This window comes from Spea bombifrons, chromosome 1 (assembly GCF_027358695.1).
Source record: "Spea bombifrons isolate aSpeBom1 chromosome 1, aSpeBom1.2.pri, whole genome shotgun sequence".
Classification (NCBI taxonomy): Eukaryota; Metazoa; Chordata; class Amphibia; order Anura; family Pelobatidae; genus Spea; species Spea bombifrons.
Window position 1 is genome coordinate 101,285,342 of NC_071087.1, and position 23,263 is coordinate 101,308,604.

Consider the following 23,263-nt stretch of genomic DNA (forward strand, 5'->3'; position numbering starts at 1 on the left):
TATAATACTGTATAACTGTTCATTTGTATACTGTAACAAGGACTTTACCAATGTTTGTTACTGGAGAAACATATTTACAACAATCGTTTATTGATTCTGTAATACTGAATTCCATCTTAGCCTGGTATATATGGTGGCACATCGTAAAGAAAAAAGAAAAACAAGTATCATAGCATACATAATAATATAGTTTTTTCCCTTGCCTTTTTATTATTACTAAATGGTTACTGTATTATGCTTTTGAAGGAAAAAATAAATATCGTTTTGCCCCTAGAAAGGTAAGAAAATTGGATGGATGGCAAGCAGTAAGGAGATATCTTGTTTTAAGTTAATCTGGAGCAAACAATGGTGAATTATTTGCCCACATTTGTCTCAGTAGCAGGTAACAAAATGTACTAAAGCAGCTTTATACATCACTGGTAAGACCTCATATAGAAAGCAGCGTCCACTTCTAAAGACCACAGCTTCAGAAAGACATAAATAATTTAGTGAGAATTCAAAAAAGGACTACTGGAACATGGTCTTACTAGCAGCATACCTAGAACAACGTTCAAACCTTATATACAAACACACTAAAAGAGCAAAGGGGAAACTTTCAAAGTGTCACGGGATTAAATAAAGTCCAAGAGGGAAGCATTTTGAATAAAATGATGAGTATTAGAACAAGAGCGCATGATTAAAATTTAGAAGGAAATTTCAGGGTAATATGAGAAAATTGTACTTTACATGAGGAGGTAGTAGAAACATGGAATAGACGTGCAGTGGAAGTAGTGCAAGCAATCACAGTATAGGAACTCAAGAATGCTTGGGGTGTGAAAAAAGCTCAATAAGTAAAAATGTATTCAAAAAGGACACATAAGATACAAATATGTTGCAATGAAACACCTTCTGTCTGTTTAAAGCACCACAGCTCAGATCACAGTGTTGGGCACATTCTGCTGGCATGGGGTAAAATTCTGGAATTATATCGAAATCTAATTACGAAGCACTCTACAATCAAAGGTCTTTATAGTTGAAATGAGACAAATACTATATTTTAAGGAGACAAGGATTTTTAAATAGCTAAATTATAGCCAGGGGATTGTTTGAATTCCCACAATTGTATAAAATATTTCTAATAATTTATAGAATCTTGACAAAATTATAGTAAAAATAATAATTCTGATATAATATTTGTACACTGCAAATCAGCTGACACTTTATCTATGCTACAACATTACTATATAAGTACAATACTCTTTTGTGCCTTTGTCCATAACTACATTATGGAATTTATATTGCTATGTGGGTTTAAAGGGAAGCTGTCATCCTCCTAGATTTTAGAATAAAGAAATGTATTAATTATATCCTTGGTTATTTTTTTTCATCAGTAGCTGTTTCATTTAATTGAAAACAAAGGGATTATTTTCAGGGAAACTGAGATCTAAGACAATAGATGGGAAACTGACAAAAGTAATCATGTTCACCTCTTGAAGTTATTTCTCCCCACATTGCCCCATCATTACAAAGGAATTGGTTCACCAAAGTGGTAGAATTTCTGCTCACTGACTTCATTTTATATTAGGAAGGGACAACCTTGGTGAGTTTCTGATACAAAAAGAACTTGGTTGGCCCTTTATATTGCATAATTATATAAATGGTTTATTTATTATATAAATATAAATATAAATAAATATATAAATATTTATTTATTGATTTATATTTTTTTAATTGTATTATAAAACGTATATTACCTTACAGTGTTTAAACTCTAACTTAAGATATTCAAGATGCCTTGACAAGAAAGTATAAACTTTCCCTAAAATCAATGCACTTCTGAGTTGAAGTACCATCCTAAGTGATGTAAACATTTTACTAACACACAAAAACAGAATTTGAGGGAAGACAAGGCCACTCAGCCCATCTTGTCTGTCCATTTTTTCAAAGCTGAATTTAGGGTCACTGATGCCTGAGTGCAAAAATGTTTTTGGTGCCCCAGGTAGGTGTAGCTATATTGCTAATTCCTCCACTTAACAAACATAACCCCTCTAACTACACTCATTTTCTATGGTGACCACTCTACTTCTTTGGGCCCCCGACTTAACTATGTAACATGTCACACACTTCCCACAGTGCTAGAAATGCTTGTTGATTACATATTTGCCCCTAAACAGCGTGTCAGTGCCATTTGTGGACCCAAACAGGTGATCAGTGACATCTTTGCCCCCCAAACAGCATTGCGCCTAATTTATCAGTCGAAGAAGTCACAAAGCGAGAGGGGCAAAGCGAGAGTTATTTTAAGAAAAGTAGATACATAAATACCATGGACATTCATGATATTAGAACAGCAGAGAGTTAAAAAATAAAACAAAATAAAGTAAAACAAATTTCCCCAAACCCAGTGACTTCTCATTTTGACACCGAGGGTGGTCCAGCATAACTCCTATCAATATATACTGAGTCTGACAGTAGTATAGCACAACTCCCATTACCACAACAACAGTATAACTTATATCATTATATAGTAATCCAAACACTGAGGGTGGCACAGCATAGCTCTTATTATTATATAGCAAGACAGACACAGATGGTAGTACAGCATAACTCCTAATATTAAATCAGTATATTAATATAACTTGCCCATTGGTGAAAGCTTTCCTAGTTTTTACACAAAGAAGTTGTAGGTAATGTGTCCAATAATTATACATTATAAAGGGACTAGCTACACCATGACTGGATGTTTGGACAGACTAGATGGGCCCAATGGTTCTTATCTGCCATCACTTTCTATGTTTCTATGAATGCAGAAGAAACTAGAAAAGGTTGGCTCATTAGAAAGCATAATTAAGAATATGAACATTGGTGTATCACAGATCAGCAAATGAATTTTTGTGAAATCAAAAAACAAACAGAAAACAACTAGTACTCATTGACTTACATAGCACTCACAGATCACAGGTCAAACACACCAAATGCCAGCCCTGGCAACAAGGATTGCATCCACAGTACTTCCCCAGCACCCAGATTGTGCTCATAGGATTTGTCCTTCACCCAGATTGCACAATTAGGACTTGCCCAGCACCCAGATTACAGACATAGGACTTGCCCTAGCACCTAGATTGCACATATGGTTTACCCCAGCACCCAGATAGCACACGTGGGACTTATCCTCTTTCTCCTCCTTATTATCTCCCCACAATATGTTTCTCTTTATCTCTCAATGTTCTTACTATCTCTCACCAATCTCCCTATTTATCTCTACCCTTTCTCACTATCTCACTCTCCCCTTTCTCACTAGTTATCCCCCTTGATCTTATCTTATCAGTATAACTTAATGCCTATCCCATGCACGTTTAAATTCCCTTACTGTATTAGACTCTTCTGATGGGAGGCTGACAATCTTACTAAAGTAAAATACTAATACAGCTATTTTAATCTTTAGTTAATATACATGTTTTTAGTTGGTTAACTTTCCAAATACAAAAAAATATGTGGTTGGACCCTCATAGTAAATAGATGATGCATTAGAATGACTTACAGATAATAGTCTTTCAGTTTTATTTAATTGAGAGAGGCTTCTATTGCATCAATCTTTCCAAAGAGCAGGTAAACATCTTATTATCTCTAGTATGTCTGCTTGTGAAGATGGATAGTTGAGTACTCAACAATAAGAGATATATTTCACAATGCTCAATAATTTTTCTGAAATTTCACTTGACATTTATTTTCAAAACAGTGGATATTGGTTCCATTCTATTCTCCCAAAAGCCTTCGTCACTTAACAATCTTTAAAACAAATACACCTAACCTTGTTCCTATAAACCCATTTCACTTTTGCCTAACAAAGTCAGGACAGGGCTGGCAAGGTGGGTAATCGCTCCCTGGACTGCTGTGATTTAAATAGTTTAAAGCTTTTCCGTATCTTTTATTTGTAAAATCCCCGTAGAGCCATCAGGGTATCTAGATTACAAGCAGCTTTAAGTATTTAAACTCTACATTGGCATTGTCCTCCTGTTTGCCACATTATCTACCACAACAGGGGCGTACCTAGAGCATTTGACACCTGGAGCTGATGCTGTGTGTGGCACGCCCACACACATACACTTTAAAACTGTATAGCTTCTATTGTTATGTACTGGCACAGACATTGAAGGTGGTGCCGCATTAATGTTATCATTATATACTGAGGCTGACATTGACGGTGGTACAGCATAATACCTATCACTGTATACTGAGGCAGACTTTGACGGTGGTACAGCATAACACCTACCTCTATATACTGAGGCAGACATTGATGGTGGTACAGCATAACACATATCAATATATACTGAGGCAGACATTGACGGTGGTACAGCATAACATCTATCACTATATACTGAGGCAGACATTGATGGGTGTACAGCATAACACCTACCACTATATACTGAGGCAGACATTGACAGTGGTACAGCATAACACCTACCACTATATACTGAGGCAGACATTGACTGGGTACAGCATTACACCTATCACTATATACTGAGGCAGACATTGATGGGTGTACAGCATAACACCTACCACTATATACTGAGGCAGACATTGACAGTGGTACAGCATAACACCTACCACTATATACTGAGGCAGACATTGACGGTGGTGCAGCATAGCACCCTCCACTATATACTGAGGCAGACATTGATGGGTGTACAGCATAACACCTATCACTATATACTGAGGCAGACATTGGCTGGGTACAGCATAACACCTACCGCTATATACTGAGGCAGACATTGATGGGGTACAGCATAACACCTACCACTATATACTGAGGCAGACATTGACAGGGGTACAGCATAACACCTATCACTATATACTGAGGCAGACATTGATGGGTGTAAGCATAACACCTACCACTATATACTGAGGCAGACATTGACAGTGGTACAGCATAACACCTACCACTATATACTGAGGCAGACATTGACGGTGGTACAGCATAGCACCCTCCACTATATACTGAGGCAGACATTGACGGTGTTACAGCATAACACCTATCACTATATATCACTATATATACTAAGGCAGACATTGGCTGGGTACAGCATAACACCTACCACTATATACTGAGGCAGACATTGATGGGGTACAGCATAACACCTATCACTATATACTAAGGCAGACATTGACGGGGTACAGCATAACACCTATCACTATATACTGAGGCAGACATTGACAGTGGTACAGCATAACACCTACCGCTATATACTGAGGCAGACATTGACAGGGGTACAGCATAACACCTATAACTATATACTGAGGCAGGCATTGACAGGGGTACACCATAACAGCTATCACTATATACTGAGGCAGACAATGACGATGGTACAGCATAACACCTATCACTATGTACTGAGACAGACATTGATGGTGGTACAGTGTAATCCCTATCACTATACATTGAGCCAGACATTGACAATAGTGCAGCATAGCCCCTATCACTATATACTAAGCCAAACATTGATGTGGTGTAGGCCTACCACTTCAGTGTTTTAGGGATGCACCGAAATAAAAATTCTGGACCGAAACCGAAAATTCAGCATTTACTTGGCCGAAACCGAAAATGACCCCATCATAAAAAAAATCTTACGCTTTTATATAAAGTAACACATCAAAATTGTACAAAAAAATTCAATAGCTATATAACTCACACTCCTATCATCCCTAGGCATACCCAGATTCCAGCATGTACTAGCTGACTTAGCATGATAGGAGTGTGATTGCAAACAGCAAGTCCCCCTCCTCCACACACACAGGGCAGAGGAGCACAATACGATGCAGATCTCATAGCAAATGAATGGTGCAGGTCCGGTGAGTGACCTGAAATGGAGTACAAGTTGTGATCAGGGCTTTAGGTGTTCAGACACCCTGTGTGGGCCAACCCCATGGTGCCCCTCCCCCATCCATGCTCCCAGAGTCCCTTTGTCCCCTCTGTCACTGTACCACACCTCTCTTTTCCTCCATCATGTAGTTCAGCTATAGATCAAATTAACAACAGACGGAAACTTAGAATTGCAGGTATAGATCAAATGAATACAACATACCAACCCTGTATTTGCAGGTATTAATAAATAACACATGAAACATAGCATTGCAGGTACAGAGCAACTAAATAACACAAAAACCCAGCCTTACATGTATAGATCAACTGAGAAATGCACCCAGATTGCACCTGCAACACCTGGAAAGATTGCCATATTTGTCCCCAAACAACCTGCCTGTGCCAATTTTGCCCCAAACAGCCTGCCTGTGCAATCTTTGTCCCAAACAGCCTGCATGTGCCCTCTTAGCCCCAAACAGCCTCCTTGCACCATCTCTGCCCTCACTTAAAGATCCTTACATACACATGTATTCACTCATTCACAGATACTCATTTCCACATATTCATTCACAGATGTTCATTAATTCCCTCATTCACAAATAATCATCCATTCACTGATTCACAGATACTCTTTCACAAATACTAATTTACACATATTCATTCACAAATACTCATTCATGCACTCATTCACACATACCTATTTATTTAGTTACGACCCCTGCAAACATGGCTGCTGCAGGCTCAAGGAGGAGCTGCTATGCCCCCCCTCGAATGACTAAACTTGGGGCAGCTGATGGCCTGCAACCCTTTCCATACTGAAAGTTTCTTTGTTTCTCATTTGTTCTTGAATTTCTTTAGATCAATGCATCATGTGCTGCTTTTTGAGACCTTTTAGCCTACTTCACTTTGCAAGACAGGTTTTATTTCATTGATGTTTAGATTAAACATGGCTGGCAGTAACCATGTTTGGGTGTGTCTAATGAAATTGTAACTAATTATCAATTAAATTTGGTTAATTGGTTGATTAAGTAACTAAGAGGACAATTACTTTTTCACATAGGACCAGGTAGGCTTGGATAACTTTTTCCCTTCTATACAGGAACCATCATTTAAAAACAACATTTTGTGTTTACTCATGTTATCTTTATCTAGTATTAAAATGAGTTTGATGTCCTGAAACATTTAAGTGTAACAAATACACAAAAGTAGAATAAATTGGGAAGGGGGTGAATACTTTTTCACAGCACTGTGCAGAATATAAAATGTCAGTGGAGGAATTCCTTATGTAGGATATAAAGTAGATAATGCCTCAGTTGGGAGACCTGAAATGCATTATGAAGACTGGGCAAAAGATCAATACAAGTAAATACAGTAAAGTCATTTAAGCAAGCATGGGGTAGGCATAAGGCCAAGCTAGATATAGGATAAGGGCAAGTACTAAAGGAAAGTACTCAGAGGTTGGGCAGACTGGATGGGCCTACTGGTTCTAATCTGCCGTCACTTTCTATGTTTCTAAGTATACATGTATGAGACCATGTCATACATGTTTTTGGGAGTAGAACCATTATAGTTGTGGAGAAAGGGTCAGATTTCAGGGTTCTCTATCCTGAGTATTTTTTCCCCCAATTTCTGCTTGGAACATACAAGGTGATTGAATTCCCATGTTCACACTTTTTTTTGCACATTTAAGTTTTTAATATTCTAATTTTTTTGCACTGCTTTCATCAAAGAGCATTATAACATTACCAGAGATACCCTTTTCCTATTAGGAACAAAATGCATTTGACACAACAAATGCATTTGACACAACAAATGCATATCCCACGAAGATATCTGAAATAAATTTAGGACAGAGGAGAGGTGCTAGAAATGAGGGGTGGTGACAAAAGAAATTAAAGTAATTAACTAAGATGAGGAAGTAGACTGGGTGAAATGGAGGTTACAAAATACATAAATATGAATGGGATTGCCAGAAAGGATTATGTCTTCCTTGCAAGATGCATGAAAATGTCAGACACCAGAGTACCCTCCAAGCATATTGAGATCCCTTAGTGTTTACTGATAATTTTCATCCCAAAAATTATTCATTATTTTAGTAGCCCTCCTCTGAACTCTCCCCAGAATATCAATATCCTTCTGCAGAACTGTACACAATACTCATGGATGCCCATTACATCATTTTGTGAAGGCTATAGTGGTGGCAGAAGGATCCAGCACAGGTTTAATATATGAGGACAAGAAAATATATTTTAATGGTGCACTGCTTTAAATAAATGCTGTATATTAATAAATAACCACAGTGGGCATGCTAAATATAAGCTGCATTGCAATACATTTCAGACACTACATTAGGTATTATGGATAGTAATATCCATACTTAATCCCATTGCTAATGGTTGGGCACACATGAAATATATATATACATACATACATATTACAATGTTTTTCCTGCGTAAGCAAAGTATTAAATAAAAATATAAAAAGTAGATTTTGTTACATTTTTATCTATTAATAAAAAAAAATTGGAAGGAAGTTAACATTAAGTAAAAGTAACTGTTATTTCTTCTTAGCCTTGAGATCATAGTTGAAAATACATGTAGTCAAGTATGCTGTGTGACATTTTAGAATATTTGCAACTTTCATATCAGTCAGAAATAAAGCATCTAAAAATAAAAATTTTAGTCTAAAGTTTTTCTTTCCTAAACTAGCGATTTAAATAATAATTGGAAATGTGCATGTCATGATATGATTTAGTCTTATAAAGCAGTTATTTTTGGTTTTAATAGGCATTAATAAATAGGAAATTATGCATTGCACTGAATAATTAATACATGAAAATACAATGTATTGCAGGCCAAGACTGCCTGTCTTGCACACTGTGCAAATACCCAGTGGTACAGTGGCCGAAAGAGCAAAATACTGGATACAGGCGTGCACATGCTGTGAGAGCATAAAAGGTAATGTGTTGAAACTAGCCAGCAGCTGCACTCACGTCATTTGGCAGCCACTAGCCTAAGTGCCAGGATAGCTTAGTCATCCTGATGTATTGTGATTTCTTATCATGACTTTATACTTGGTTGACCCTGTGTTGTTTAGCGTCCAGTAAAAACCGTTGCAAACCTAAATTTATGTCCTAAAAATGTTACATTTATATAAAATCTAAAATTCCTTACACGTAGGTTAAAAATACACAAAAAAATAAACACATTAAATGGAGCATTATAATTTAATTATTATTTAACTAATATATGAGGGCATTTTACACAGAAGTGCTGTTTCTGGCTAAATGTACGCTTAGCTTTACGCTGGAAACATACAATACATTTCTCATATATTACAAGGGTACAAATTCTAACATTCTGGTAGGTGCTTGGTGTAAGCCAATACACTTCACACTCCTCTGGCTTTGAAATGGTACATTAAGTTTTGTATGTGTGAGAGGAACGCAGTATGCAATTCTACCTTATAATTTATGTGTATCAAAACTATATTTAATTTACGAGGGGATAACCAGTGTGGGTCCCAGCTCTTGTCCCTGGTCAGTACTTGTCCTTTTATGTCCATATGATTTTAGATAAACAGGAAAAGAAATCCGCAACTCACTCATGAGGCTTTGAGGTTAAGGGCTAAAGCATAGAAAGGAGACAATCTTAATTCTGTACCATTAATTATATCCTGCAAGGTCACAACTATCAGTGAAGAACAAGCATTTAAGGCTCCCAAAAATCTTTGTGTCACCTTAATACCAATGTCTTGGCATCTTGAACAGCAACTCACTCTGAGTCTACATAAGCTTTACAGATGAAGTGCCTAAAATCACTCAGGAGGTGGTTAATTTTCACCTACACACATGAGACTAAACAAGGACATTTACATTATTTCACTGGAGGCTTTTTAACAAAAATATGGGGTTCATTGCAACATACCGTATATGGTAGACATATATGGTAGAGGGGGATATAATGACACAATCACAATAAAAAAAAATGTGCACTAAGTTCATGACAAATTCATTAAACAGTTACTGCTACAGGTGACTGGACAGGAGAACTTTAGACACCTGTAATAGTCAATCATTCACTTATTAAGTATCTCTGTTGACATATTATAGTTAATCTTTGACAAGTTTTTTAGTTGGCTGTATGATTTTTGCCCTATTTAAATATTTAATCTATTAGATGTTTCTAGAGAATATATTTAGCATATACAAAACATTTATTACGCTAAATGTTTTAACCAAAAACTGACCCAATCCTTTCGGGGCACTCATTACAAATCACCGTGAATAAATATTCACACTGTATAAAGTACAGAGAAAAGATTTTAAAATGATTTGCTTCTAGTATTTTCATGCCGCTAAACCTCAGATTTTCAAAACAAACACGAATATATATATTTTTACAACACAATCAAGAAGCCCTATCAAATGTAATGTTTATGCATTTGTAATTGTATTGTTAACTGTTGCTTCTTGGTTGCAAATTATTTCATAACGCAATAAACAAATAAGTAGTTTATTGCTGCTGATTATGTACTTTTTATATTTGTTACTGTTAACTTTGCCTTCCTCTCTTGAGGGACTGACTACTTTATATCTAGAAACCTCAGGTGTGACTTGAAAGTGCATATTCACAGATCAGTAAGTAAACAGTTCAACAAATGAGGACCTTGCTGGGATTTTTAACCCTAGTCCTTAATATTTCATTATATCTGAAACTCTTAGTGGCATTATTCTTAGAATGACTTGAATGCTGTTAACTTGCTTAATCGTATGCTTTCAAGTTGCCATTGAATATTTTGGTTCTTCAAGAGGCCATGTGTTCGATGGTAGATTTGGCACATTGGAAATAAATAATCTTTCTGGCATACTGTTAAATGGTTAATAGTTGATCCAGATCTATATGAGAAAACCCCCCCCATTAAAAATGGATGACAGCAAAGGTGATTGCGCACTGAAAATATGCTAATTGCATGCTGAAAATATGCTATTGTAAAAGATGAATATGGTGTAATGGGGCAATGGAGCATGAAGGAGTAACAAAAAATATAATTACAGGATTGAGTAAATACTCAAGAAATCTGAATAGCAAGGGGGCGGATAAACTGGGAAAATTGTAGCTATAGCATTTCTAATGGATTAATATGAACTATAATGGAAGGCCGACAACAGTAGTGCAGAAAAGACAGAATTATTGATTCCACAAGTAATAGCCAAGGAAAGGCAAGACAGAAACCGAGTAAGGAATCAAGTATGAAAACAGGAATGTAAATGACAAATCTTTTTACCGGGCTTTCCTTTCAAAAAGCTTGAAACAAAGGTACAGTTGTATAAAAGTATGTTTCAGCAAAACCGCAACATTCAGTTTTTATATATTTTTTTCTAATTATCTTTAATACATGTAAACATTAATATGTATTTAGTTATGGTTACTTTGTTCTATATTTTCATTTATCACATTCACTAGCAATGGCCACAGATTAATCTGAAGGCGGTAAAGGGTTGGTACAAAATGGGGTATACGCATCGATTTCAAACATTACATCTGACCTTTCCGAGTCAATAATTTGCTCTAAAAATATAAATATATGGATTTATAAAGCAACATATTTCATAGTTCTGTACAATGATGCTGAACCATATATCTGTATGATGCTATTTAACTGAAGTGATGCAAAAATGCATTGTACAAGGTTCTGCAAAATGTTCCAAATTAAATAAGAATAAAAGAAACAGGTGCTTTAATAATACAATGCGCTGCTACATTTTGTATTATGCTAGTTAGTAATTATTAATTATTACCAACCAAGTAAGGTACCTTGTCTGTATTTCTAATTGAGTCAAATATATGGTTAGCAGTGCTTAAAAGCTGATTAGATAAGTACTAAAGAGAGGGTGTGGGCCTACCTATTATTAATATGAGTGTGATACCATGGAAAACACTTAAAATTATGATATTTAATCATAGTCCTTTTCTGATTGACCGACTGAGTTTAAGCTTACAACAGTAAAAGGCATAATGTACCTTTAATCTAGAGCACTTAAATAAAACATTTACCACTTTTCTAGCGAATGTTATAGTCCTTATTATGAAAAAGCCACCAGGATGCAGCAATAAAAAAGCTGAGACACCATCACTCCACATCAGAGCTACGCTATGTGTATATTCTATGTGAATCCCCTCAGCATTTTCATAATGTAGTTCATGCGCTTTAAGTTAACACATCTGTTCTGTGAAGCCTCAACTTGTGGTGAAATTTAACAACTGAGTTGAAAATAGCCAAAACATAGAGGAGCGATGACTCCCCCCAGATGTATAGGGTATCCTTTTGAGTCTTAATGCTTTTTAAAATAGTTAATGGTTTTTTCACCCTTTTTCCAGAGCATAATTAGTACTTTTAAAGCAATGTTATGTGGAGCAGGAATATTTTCAAGAAAAGCTGAGGCGTATTTGCTGAGGTGCAACTCAGAGCCGCCATGGACCACTAATATATCTGTCTTAGTCTCTCAACTTCCGTCTTGTCATACCTTTTAAATGTATGTACTGTAAGACGCCATGCATAAATTGTTTTCACTATACAGATAAAATGTAGTAATAATAACAATAACTATATAGTTGAGCTGCTTACTTTTTATTTCAGTCCAGCTTGGTTTTCATTTCATAAGAATTCAATTAAGCTGACATTTACAAATACACAAGTTATTTCTTTTCAAGACATTGTTTAAGCTTACATTAAAAGCCTTACTCCCTTTCACCTAGAAGACATAGAGTGGAAAACTGCAGATGCTTGCTATGGTCAGCAAGATGTGATATCAAGCTCTCCAACATGGTCAAATGAATAAGCTCCTCAGTATCTTTACAAAAGAGTTTTTTGAAAGAAGTTAAACCAAAAATATTCAAGGGAACGTGTAAATTATTAGATGGTGCACATTTCTGGCTGGCCTTTTTTCTTTCAGGCTTTGCTGCATTCCAAATGTAACCTTTTTTACATAACTTTTGAACTTTGAATAGTATTTCATGCCTTTGGAATGCATGCTTATCAGTATTAAAAAAATGTTCATTGTAATTTTAAAGTGATATTTCATTTATAATTGGGTTTACATAAGTAGATTTGTCTGACACCATTGCAGCTGTATGCTTCAATAATATGATCAACAAGAAAACATCACAGAAGATCAAGTTGGGACCCCACAAAAGCAAACATTCTGTACTGATATAGCAACAATGCATTAGCTATTTCTCATATTGTTTAAGCATTTGCAAAAACACTGGCAGTTATTTCAAACATGGAGAAGCTACACTTAATATCGGCAGAAGGAAAGATGTCCCTCAATACCACCCAATGACGATCAAATAAACATATGTAGACTGATTAGCAGAGTAGCTTAGACATTTGAAAAATAACTAAACGCTCATAGCAAATGCTTTGTCTCGCCCATCTTGTTGAACCTATTTTGATGAAGTAAAATATATTAATACAGATACATATGGGTGTAGATTTGCATGCATTCAACACTAGGTGGCAGTGATATGTTAGTGGTAGTTATAGGCCACCTTTACAAAAACGCCTACAGATTTCTTGTTTTATTAGTCAAAGCAACATTAGGCCCTTGGTAAAGTGCTAATTATGAAATAATTCAACGTAATTTAATAAAAAATAGCTGCTTGTTAACACTGGCAGCTCCTGTCTTGCCTATTTGCCCTTGAGTATAGCACAATTTCAAGATATGCCCTTCTCACCCACTTCATAGACAAAGATAATGGGGTTTTGTAAAATAAGTGATTCTAGGGCACAGTTATAAAAGTGGTCCTATCACGAATGGAATGGTCCAATCACCACATTTTATGTTGATAAAACCACTATTTAAACATTATTCTCTACTTAGTTAAAGAATCCATCTTAACAGAAATCACTTTGGTAGAAATGTATAAGATTCTATAGATTTGCGTCTAAATACATGATGTATATATTATGTACACATTATATATTATAAACCATAATCAAGATAATATAATGATATGTTTCATTTCACCATTTGGACAGTAATGAAAACAATACGTTTATTAATCCATGCTAGTTGTATTTCATAGACAGAACAGAACAGCATATTCCTTTTTTGTGAATCTGGAGAAATAAATAATTTAGCATAATTCAAAGGACTAAATCTAAAAGTCACCGCCAAACATTTGAAGAGTGTTCCAGAACTCATAAAAATAAAAATTGTTCTAACATATTTTGCCCATGACTAGGTTTCAATTTCAATACTGTTATTATTCTTAATTTATTTTTTCTGGATACTATAATTGCTACAGATTGTAAGTCTTTTGGACCTAGAGAATCATTAGTACTGTCGGCATTATGCTTCCTGTAATATGTTTTGTATATCCAATATCCATATAATGCTATGTTTACTTGCCAGATATATATTTGATTTAATAATATATAAAATAAATCAAGGTCATAAAAAGTACTGGAAATCTGGAGATAAAGGTAAAACAAAAAAGCATATTTACTTAACATTTAATTTACAGTTAATAAAAAACAAGCATATAGTATAACAGTCACTCTGATCATAAAATATAAAGTGAACAAGGACATAAAATGGGGGAGTAATATTCCTTTAGGTCAGGATTTTCCACACCATATAGGTCTGTTCATATATCGGTTATTGTCTGATTGACCCATTGCACAGAGCTATAGAATATTTTGTGGCTATATATAAAAATATAATAGCAAAGAATAATTACATTTGAGATGTCTGTCTTTTATATTCTGAACTTGTATGTTAGGGTAAATAATAAGGACTAGCTATGTTAAAAAAAACCCATAAAAGTCTCGATGAGATATTTCAGTATTAAAAAAAGCATATTTAATACGTAACTATATAATAATGCTTGGATTCTAAACTATAAACCAGGTATCCAAATATCTGGAACACTTATATATGCTACCAAAAAAATCAATACCATCACAAGATATACGTCAAAGATCAATGCTGCCTCCTCCTGACCTTGAAAAAATCCCTCTAAAAGAATAACTGCATATGTGCTTTAACAAGAGAAAACAGAATGTCTTACTTATGCTGTATGTTGATCAGGTGGTCATCAGAAGTGATCTGGATCGAATGTGTTCCTTGTACTGCAATGGATCAGTTGAAACAAGGCTGGCTAGCGGTACGAGTGGCACGTAGCACTCATCCTGTTAACCATGAAATGTGCATTGGCAGTTTGACATGTTCACTCATTTCGCTTCTCCCATCACCTTCCTGACAATTCAATTCAGTCCTTTTGATAATGAACTAGAAAGAGAAAAGTTGACTAAGAAATGGGGACTTATCCTGAAACAGTTTTCTTTTCCTGGTGGTGGGGGATTCATCAAAATGAAGCAATAGCTTTGATGCAACAAGGCCACCTACTGTTAATTCCCTTTGTATTTGAAAATCAATGTCATTTTATTTTTAACACACCAAACAAAAGATGCCAAATTACATAAACCTATCTAGCCCTTGCCCCTTGTCTCACTGTTTCTGCCTCTCACTCATTACCTTTCTCTCTTGCTACTGTTATGATCTTAAAAAAAAACATTTAAATTCACTCATTCTCCTTCATTTTATTCTATGGAAACATCACTGAATAATGCATCAAATCACTTTTTACAGTAGGGTTTGAATTGTTTTAAATGAAAGGGACGCACCATTATAATAATATGGGAAAAGGTAACCTAACAATGCCTTTTAATTATTTTCAAAATACAGAATGAGGCACATCATTTATATTGTTTGCTTAAAAATCATAGCAGTTGCTAAATGTTTATCAGCAAGTGCAAAAATGAAAAAAGGCGCAACCAATAATTCCCAAATCTTCATAAAAATGGAGGAGTTGTGGGCTCTGGTTTACACTTGCTGTGTATACAGCGCGGTATTTATATATATATATATATATATATATATATATATATATATATATATATATATATATTAATGCTGCTCTAGGCCTAACCCAGGGAAATGCCGCAACCGTCCCCTCCTAACCTTTATTTTTAATGCTGTGTGCTGGGATATAATGTCATTTTAATGACTACAGGGTTTTTAGCAAATTTGCTAAGTTGTTTAGGTTGAAAAAAATATTAAAAATGGGAATATTTTTGAAAATTTTAGAAAAAAAAATACTTAAAATATATATTGTATATATATATATATATATATATATATATATATATATATATATATATACACACACACACACTCACACCAGCTGTCTCCTTGAACTATCTCTACCTCTCAAACAGTGTGAAGCAGAGAAAGGCTGTGATCACTACCATTGGCATTGTTGATACATATGCACAGAAAAAGTGTATAATATGTGAGGGAAATATAAAAATATAAAAAAACACCTGCCACCCTCGATGCCAGAGCAGCAAAAACAAACTGTAAATGAAGGGTCCCGGTGCTTCTGTGTTCCATACTGATGTGAAGTGACAGGTATGTGGGTATGGATGTCTATGTTTATGTTTACGTGAGCAAGGATGTGTATGTAAAGGTGTGTGTGAGCATTGATGTGTAAGTGTGTGAGCATAGATGTGTATGTGTAAGTGTTTGCGTGTGAGCATGTATATGTAAGTGGTGTGAGATGGAGTGTGTGTTAGCATTAGTGGTGTGAGCGGAAGTGTGTTTTAGAATCAGTGTGTATGTTAGTATGAGTGAATTTGTGTTAGTATGCATACATTTGTGTAAGTGTGTTTACATATGTGTGCCAGAGTGTGTGTTGGAGGGGGCAGGGTAAGGGGCAAGCTGTTTGGGGACAAATATGGCACAGATAAGCTGTTTGGGGCCACTGACACGCTAGAGCAAAGATGCATTTACAAGCTGTTTGGGAGAAAAGGTGCCAGCATGGGACATGACAGTGTTGTACGCAGAGAGTACGGGATGGTGTTGCATGCAGGAGGAAGAGAAGATGGATACTTTCCATGAATGGTCTTGTTTCCCACCCAAACACTGTGCCTTTGTGTCATTAAAGGCAAAGAAACTTCAGGAAAAGTTAGGTAGAAATTAAGAGAATTGATCACACTTTCCCCTTTGCCTTTAAGTGATTTGCTTTAATATTTAATCATATTTAATGATTATATGTTAAATTTTAAATAAAATGGTTTTAATTTAAGAATATACTTACATCCTTAAGTATATTCTAAAATATAAAGCATTCACTTTTATAACTTTACCTGAACAATTCAGGTGGGCTTGAGTTTTCCAGCTTGGGCAGGCTTATTAAGTGGGGTGGTATGTGAGCAGCTTGGCTTGTGCATGGGTTTGATAAACCAAACTCCTTGTGTTGTTTAACACCAGCTCGACTTCTTCTGCAGAAAGACTAGCTATCTCACCTCTATTAATAACATTTGCTGCCCCCCGGTACATGGTTAGATAATATTATTCAATGCAGGTGGAATATATTTGTCTGTTTAGATTCTGTGTAACGGTTTCTATGTATTTTATGTTTTAGGGATTTCATTACAAATTGACCTGAGGGATAAGTCACGTAGATAGGTCACGTAAATAGCGATCTTGAGTATCAACTGTACATGCAAAACATATTCCCACATATTTGATATTTTGATGTAAAGAAATTTTAGGCAAAACAAAGTCAAACCATTACCCACCATTACTTTGTATTTTTGAAATTTTATTCTCTCAACACTGTAACACAAAGAGAGGGGTCTGACAGGTAGCTAAAAAGTAAAATGATGGCTGTTTGTGTTATGATTCCTTTATTTAGTCTAATGAGCTCAGCTTTTCAGTAGCCACTATGAAGAGGAAATGAAGCGATGGCCTGAATTAGAGTAACAGAGGTGCCATGTGACAAGCTTAGGTGTGACTTGATTGAATTCTAACCATTCCAGACATCCTTGGAGAAGAAACAAAATCAGAGAAAAAGCTGAAAACATCTAAGTAAAAATAAAGAGAGGGATTAAAAACACCAAAAGTTTACATTTGATTCACTAGAAGACAAATGAAGTCTCTATATTATTCAAATTTGCAAAACATGGACTGGAGCTTTTTGCACTTTTGTTGTCTTGTTTTCAATCATACATTCCACTATATATATAATCATTTAGTATAAAAAATTCTACATAGCCAGTGCAAGAAAATGACATATAGGTATTTGTCCTGATTTTGGACATCTCATATGACTTGTATTTTCATCAATGCTCATCACTGTATCCAAACTAGGTTTTTACATTTTTTTAAATGTGATATGCTGTGAGTTGGATCCTAATAGTGGCTAGAAAAACCAAAACTGGTAAGGAACCATGTACATTTTTTTAAAATTTGACAACCCAAAGTATTTTACAGCTGATCATTTTTAACAAACACATTCAGTCGTGTAACTAGAAACCACAGGGCCCTGGTGCAAAAATTGCAATATAGCCCCCCAACTTCAACAGCTGGTCTGTGCCATCATTGCCCCAAACAACTTGTCTGTCCCTTCTTTGCACCCCCTTCCAACATACACTCTGGCACACATATGTAAACACACTTACACAAATTACACACACCTACTCATACTCACTAACACATACACATTCATTCTAACACACACTCCATCTCACCCACTTACACATGCATGCTCACACACAAGAACCCACACACCCATGCTCACAAACAATTACACATCCATGCTCACACACACACAATCACACATCCATGCTCACACACACAATAACATATCCATGCATACACACAAAATTACACACTCATGCTCACATAAATACATATATACAAACACACATACATGCATCTGACCTACCTCCCGCCCTCCACTTACCTCTCACCGCTCCTGCAGCTTTCTCTCCGGCTGTACGCATACTTTGCAAGCAGCCTCTGTTGCACTGCATCACGCTACATCACGTGACCCCGATATGTTCCTGTCTTGCTATGCCAGTTCAAAATAGATTAGAAAAGGGCCCTTCCGACCTGGACTGGTGCACTGCAGGTCGGAAGTGTCCTAACTATTTTGAAATGGTATGAGGAGACGAGAAGAAGGGGTGATTGGCCATTCAATCACCTGTATTTTTGTCCTATAGCCTTCTCTTTTTTGGCTGTGGACGTATACTTCAGTGAGATAGTTTTAAACTAATTCACTATATGTTTCATACTTTATGTTGGTTTTAGCAGTAAACCATATGATCAGACTTTTTTGCAATCATTGTAGTTGTTGTTGAGTCTTTTCACCCCCTGCCAAAAGACGACTGGCAAAGTGCAGCGTTTGTGGAAGACCAGCAGCCTCTTAACCACTTCTTTATTGAAAAAAAAAAATGTCTGAACATGAGCAAAAAGATACAGAAATTTCAAGGTTAAAGACTGGAAAAATGTCCTTTACTGACAGATCCAAATTTGACAATTTGGGCTGCAATCAAATGGTAAGGAGACAACTGCATGAGAGGCCAACACCACAATGTGTAAAATGGTGTAGGAATGCTTTACCAATACTGGAGTTGGTGCACAAGATCAAATACACCAAAGAAACGTACTACTTTATTCTACAAATAAATTCTATAGGGGAGGGGGCGAGCAAAAAGTCCACCTCCCCTGGGCCAGTCTTCAGGGGACTGCCAAGGCAGCTGCATGATTGTGCTCTCCCAAAACCAGCCCTGGCTGGCAGGCGCCCCCGTGGGCAGTGCGCATCCAGGCAGGGCTAGTTGGGGATATCACAATTCCCCCTCCAACCGGCCCAACATTAGGGAGTGCGAGGTCTGTCAATTCAGACCTTGGCTTCTGTTCTCCCTAACCACTATGCGCCGGCAAATGATGCAGAGCGCTGGAATATGACATCACCCTGGCGCTCTCCATCAATAGCTGACACATAGTGATGAGGGAGCACTAAAGCAGAGGCCTGGAGTGACAGACCTTGCGCTCCCATTACAGGATGGAAGATAGAAGATGATGGAAGATAAAAAAAGTAAGAGATGGGGAGAAAAGGGTGTAAGGGCTGTGTATATGTGCGTGTTTGTAAGCTGGTGTGTGTGTATGGGCAGTGTGTGTGTGTGTGGGCAGTGTGTGTGTGTGTGTGTGTGGGCAGTGTGTGTGTATGGGCAGTGTTTGTGTGTGGAGGGGGACAGTGTGTGTGTGTGTGGGGACAGTGTGTGTGTGTATGGACAGTAACCTCTGTAAAAAAAATAGCTGGGGGGCACAATTTTCCATTCCTGCCTCGGGTGCAAAAGGAGCTAGCTACGGCTCTGCTTAATTTCTTCAGCACCAAGCCAGCAATGCTAGCTTCTGCTGACAAGGGAGAGTTCAAGCTGTCAGGCAGAGAGATGTCCCTGGTATTGTTAAAAAAAAATATTTGTGTCATGCCTACCTGTCCGGCTGGGGTCCCTTGGCGTTCCTCGCGCCCGTCCTCCTCGTGTGTTGCCGTGCATGCGGCACGCACACGAGGGGGCGTGCGTGTCGAGCAGGCACGCCTCCCTGCCACTGACAGTCCTGATCAGGCTGCCGCAGCATGTCAGCGGCGATCGGAGAGACGATCCGCCGCTACATGCTCGCGGCACCCGACCATTACCTCTTCTGCCTGTGTGTCGCCGCTGCGTCGCTCGCGGCGGCAGCACAGGCAGAGAGGACATTGTGGTTAGCCGCCGCAGGCATGTCCACGGTGGCTGTCTCCTTCCCTCTCCTGCCTGTGTGGCGCTTCCGCGTCATTCGCGGAGGTACCACAGGCAGGAGGGTTTGTTTTGTTTTGTTGCCATCGCCACAACGCTTCTCTTGCGTTGGTCACGATGACGTCATCGTACCTGCTCTCCCGCCATTGGTCCTATTTAAACTTCCTGGTCCTGTGTTTCCTTGCCCGTTCAACAAGTCCATATCATTGTTCTCAGGGTGTTTGTTTCTCTTGTGCCTTTTGATTGCTATTTATGTGTACCAGACCTTGGCTATTGTTCTTTGACTACGATCCTGCGCTGCCCGTCCCGACCTTGGCTATTGTTCTTTGACTACGATCCTGTGCTGCCCGTCCCGACCTTGGCTATTGTTTTTTGACTGCGCTCCTGTGCTGCCTGCCTCGATCCCGGCTTGTTTATCGGATTTACTCGCCATTCCTGCATTGTGGGTCCATCACCTGTGGTGCCTGATCCGACGTAACAATTTGTGGTGGTTTTCACAGGTCATGGAGAAATGACCACTTAGCATTCGATTGAGGAAAACCTCCTTTGCTTACAAAAAAATGCACTTAAGATGATATATAAATATTTATAACTTGAATTCTTGTGTTAATTTGTCCTCCATATTAAAATAGTAGCCATATCCCATATACCCATATACCCACTTACAGACTGTTTAATATGCTTAATTTCCACCATATTTCACTGAATATCACACAAGTGGCCTATGTTTGACTCTGTAGCCAACATCAAACAGTAAGTGTGTCATATATAGTGTGTTTGTGTGCATTGACTGTTATGAGAGCAAGAACCTGAAAGAACATCTTCTGTTTGCTTTAATTAACCAGTAAATCTGTTTGAAGCCTGTTTAAGTTGCTAATGCTTTATTGAACACACTGAAAAAGCTTTGTCTATTTCTTTACTCATTGAACAATAGCCAGCCTGATGTATTAGCAGAAAATAACCATGCCCTTGGGATAATTAACAAATCAAAAATGTTTTGTATTTTAAATTAGAACCATGTTAGAAGTGATAAAATCTTGTTAAGAGTGAATAGTAAATAAATTACTGGAACATATTTCAAAGAACACAAGAGGGTGCTACACTACTTTTTAATGAAACCTTCTAAAATTGAATTTTAGCATTATTCTTCTACCATTGCAATGTCTTGCTCAGGCACAAGTGAAATACTGTATGCAACCAATAGAAAAACTCATTCCAATCGCAGAAGTGGTGAAAATAAAAATCATAATAAGAGAATCAAATTAATTTCTTCGTCACATAATATATATGTATCAGTATTTAAAGAAATATCTTCTTAATCAGTAAATGCTGGTGTTATAACTCACTGATAAAAAAAATGAGGAGACAGAAAGCTCCAAATTTCCGTTTATATTTTGTTGTTTCTTTCCCCATTCTCACTCATTCACGCTCTCTAAAACTCTCTCTCAATGTCTCCCTCCTATTTCCATCGATCGCTTCCACGTCGCCTTTGCTGCAACTCCCTTTTTTCTCTTGTCTTGTCGCTCTGTCTGCTTTCTTTGTCTGCGTTAATCAGGCCTCCCAGAGCACTTCCACAAAATGGAGCCTCTGAGCGCACACTTCCATGGGGGAGAGGCTGTCTTTGTGACTCTGCCCTCTCGTAGAAGTACTCAGAGAGGCCAGAATAATGAAGACGGATTCCATGAGAAATCTGTGAATCTGAGGAGAAGGTAGGGAGAGATTGAGAAAGAGTGAGCGCGAGAGAGAATGAGAGTGTTAGAGAATGGGAGAAGAGTAAGTGAGAGTGTGAGAGAGTCTGAGTGAGACAAGTGATAATGAATTTATTTTCTGAATGGAAAAAACTCTCTGAGTTTTGTCTGAACTTAAAGGGCAGGAGACAAAATTTGTTGTCAGAAAGCAAATGAAACAAAAATGAAACAGGAAATATGTCTGAGGGTTTTTTGGTCCATGTGCACATGTCTAGTAAATATTGGAGGAAACACTTATATATAACTGTAACTATAACAGCCACCATCGCCTGGATGTCCAAGCTCTATCACTGACTTGACCCTAAACACTTGGTCAGTTGCAGTCTGCATGCTGTCTGCTAGTGGAAGCCAGGCTATGACATAATATCAAAGCACTCTGCAACAGATGATGCAGAGAGCCAGTTAATAAGAAGCTAAAGGTAAGAAGTGTATGAATAATTAGGTACGACTGTTTTAGTGGTGAGGAGATTGAAATTTTAGTAAGGGCTGTATCAATAAAGTGCTATGGATGAAAACTGGATTAGGTTCAAGCAGAGTAAAGAAAGTGGGACAGAATATTGTAAAGTAAGCATTCCGCTAGTTTAGAAGCAAGGGAAAGAACAGAGGTAAAAGTTGGATAGGGATTTAAGATCTACAGATTTGTTTAATATGGGAAATATGATGTTTGAAGGAACATTGAAGTAGAAGCTTGAGCAGGTGGGTTAGGGTAGATGTAAGAACACTGTTAGTCAGTTGTGGTGGAACAAGGTCACTAAAGTTTTTAAAGGTTTGTTGAGGTCTACAAGCTTGAGGAGAGGTGAGACATGCAGCAAGTTAAAAGATGGTAGCCAGACAGAGTGAAGTAAGAGTTTGGTAAGTGGGAGAAAGAGGCAGGAGGAGACTGGGTCAATTTTGTGGTCACTGTGGTGATCCAATACAGATGAATGGTGTTTCTATACACAAGAAAATTACTTAATGTGTTTAGGAAAATGAAATGTGAAAAGATCAGTAGGATGAGTTGGGAAATAGCCAGGGGAATTAATATAGCATT